At 49.4% G+C, this 2,865-nt stretch overlaps 1 pseudogene; it reads right to left on the bottom strand.

The window, feature by feature from the left end:
- Positions 1–560: 560 nt before the first annotated feature.
- On the bottom strand, positions 561–2,177 carry LOC101405143 (EH domain-containing protein 1 pseudogene; annotated as a pseudogene).
- Positions 2,178–2,865: the final 688 nt, after the last annotated feature.

Raw genomic sequence — 2,865 nt, 5'->3', positions numbered from 1 at the left:
CCAGGCACAAGAAAACATGTTTACGTGAAATTCCCAAACAGCAAAACTAATTATAGAAAATAGATCTGGAGGCACGCAAGACTGCTTAAGGTAAGGACATTGTTTAGATGGCTTGATAAGGAACACTTTAATTATGGAAGTGATAGTTTTTGATAAGTAGATTTGGGATATTAAATTTCCTGGACTTGGATATTACAACTGGAACAAAAACATTGCTTTGGAAATCAAGATACTTGAAATTCAGATTCGATTTTTGGTTCCACCATGTATTAGCTGTAACCTCTTTAGAAAGTTATTGTGCCTTACTCAGATTCAGAATCTTATAACCAAAGTTTGACATAACTTTTCTCACTGAGCTTTAGTAATTATGAAATGGCATGACATATATTAAAATGCTTAATAGAGTACCTGGCTCGTAGTAAACTAATTTCAAGTGAGCCGTATGTAGATATTATTTCAGTACTCTTATCTTATGACATTTTTTTTTTTTACCTTTTCAAGAGCTGAGGAAATATCCACTCACTCTTTATAGACCTTGAGAACTGGTGACCCTCCTCTCCTCAATCTCTGCCGGGCTGGGTGCTGAGATAACAGGACAAACTGGGGAGCCAGGGCAGGGCTTGTGACTTGTGCATCTGCTGAGAAGACGAGATCAGGTGTGGGGGCAGGTCTGCGGGCAGCCTGTGGCCCTCCAGCTTGACTTTGATGAGGTGGCTGCCCAGGGCAGAGCCCTCATCATCCAGCAACCTGCCCTCCTCCACATCTGCCAGCTTCCAGGCCTTCCCCAGCACGGGACTGGGCAGCTTGGACTTCAGCATCTCATTGGCACTGGCACTTATGATCTCGCATTTGACAGGTGACAGCATGTGAAAGAGCTTGTTGTAGGTGGTCTTGTCCTTGTCCACCACCCACTCAACATCATCAATGTCCTCACTGGCCCTCTCGCCGTGGTTGTGCCCAAAGAGCCTGTTAATGGTGCCGTCTAAGACACGGCCCCTGGAAGGGCATCAGGGACTCTTCCTGGCACACCATCACCATCAGCCAGGCAATGTCGTTGGCCAGCATGTCATCCATCGTGTCCAGCAGCTTGAGCTTCAAGGCCTGGAACTTGAGGAAGTCCTGGGTCTGTAGGAGTTCCCGCATGTGGCGGGAGGCTTGGGAAGTCGCCAGCGGAGATATGATGCTCCCGCTTGATCTTCTGGTGGGTCTCTCCCAGGTTGTGCACCAGTTATTTCCTTTTGCTCTCTTTACCGAAGGCATTGGACATCTTGAAGGAGCCAACGATGTAGCGTGAACCCTGGCAGCCGTGCCTACGTGGTCAGGTCATGGGGCTTCCTGAGGACAGTGTTTGGGGGAAGAGACTGGATGTCTTTGAAGAGATCCTGCTCCTTGGCCTAGAAGAGCTTGCAGTTGTTGGGGACGAGGAGCAGATGGAACCAGAAGGAGTGAATGTACACCGTGACCCCCTTAGGAGTGTTGATGCTCTTCCCCAGGGACCACATGAGGGCCTGGAGACCCGCATCAGCTGCTCGGTCTGGATCTGTTGTGCCTTGTTTGGCACAACCCGTACCTCATCCTCCTGGTCCTTGAGGGTCTTGATGACTTCCGAGAACTCTTTGGAGATGTCCAGCTTATGGGCAGCAAAGAGGGGTATGATGCTGTTGACACGCTCAGCAAACTGGTTCCTCCAGGGCCTCCGCCAAGTTGTAATCTCGGTTGACGCGCTATGTCTCTCCAGGTAGGACCCCAGGAGTGTCAATGATTCGTGTGCTGTCCAACACTGGGCACCCATGAACCTGCTGAGGACGCCGTTGCTAAAGGTGTTGAGCTTGTAGAAGGGGCGCGGCAGGCGCCTGACCAGGGCGTTACCGGGCACCACGCCCTGGTGAGGTGGTGCGTGGCGGCGATGAAGGAGGCAGTGGTGTGCTCCGCTGATGCGCATCCCTGGGACGTCCTGCTCCATCAGGTGCTGGATGAGGGTGGTCTTGCCTGCACTGTACCGGCCCACGAGCAGCAGGGGCTTATGGTGGAGGTGAGTGTCCTCTTGTGCGGGTGAAGGGAACACGTGGAAGGGGCAGCAGCTTCTGAGTGTGCAGCTGCCACAGGCCCTCAGCCAGCATCCGAAAGAGCTCCAGCTGCTTCTCATGGCAGGTATACTTGCTGAGCCAGCTGAACATGCTCCCAGAGACAGGACTGGCTGCTGCGGTGCAGACCAGCAGCTGAGATCCGGAAGAGTGCACGGAGCCAACGTGGTGCCCTGCCTGGTGGCAGAGGGGCAGCACGGCAGGGGTCGGGGAGTGGCCTGCGCTGCGCAGGCGCACTTGCGTGGACCTCGGAGGCATCCTCTGCTGAGCGGACAATTTGCTGGGATTGGGGAATTTTTTACATGGGATTGGAGGATTTCCCTCAAAAGAACAAGAGAAATGCATCTATCTGCATGATCTTGAACCGCTACCATTTTGGTGCACACTGTGTGATGTCAGGGAAAGGGATCTCTGCTTTCACCAACTTAGAGAAATGGTAGGAATCAAGTGTTTCTATTGAGAAGATCATAAAAGAAATAAAAAGCTGCACTAAAGTAAAATTCTGGAGTTGTTAAGACCATGGGAAACATTATTACTAAATTTTCAGAAACTCAATTTATGGAGACGTTATTCAAAAAGTAAAAACATTAACTAGGTGAGGTTAGCCTTAAGAACAAGTTAGGAATGAGGTAAAGAAAACACCAGTATATATGATATAATTCATAATTTAATGCATTGGTTTCTTAATTTATCATACTTGACCCATTGATGTTTAATCGGCTAAGTTTGGTTATTTACTATTTCAAAATGTTTCTTTAAAAAAGAAATTGGCCCAGACTCA

Source organism: Ceratotherium simum, chromosome 18 (genome assembly GCF_057802395.1).
Source record: "Ceratotherium simum simum isolate JZ-2026a chromosome 18, ASM5780239v1, whole genome shotgun sequence".
NCBI classification, from domain to species: domain Eukaryota; kingdom Metazoa; phylum Chordata; class Mammalia; order Perissodactyla; family Rhinocerotidae; genus Ceratotherium; species Ceratotherium simum.
This window is presented reverse-complemented; position numbering and strand designations above follow the sequence as displayed.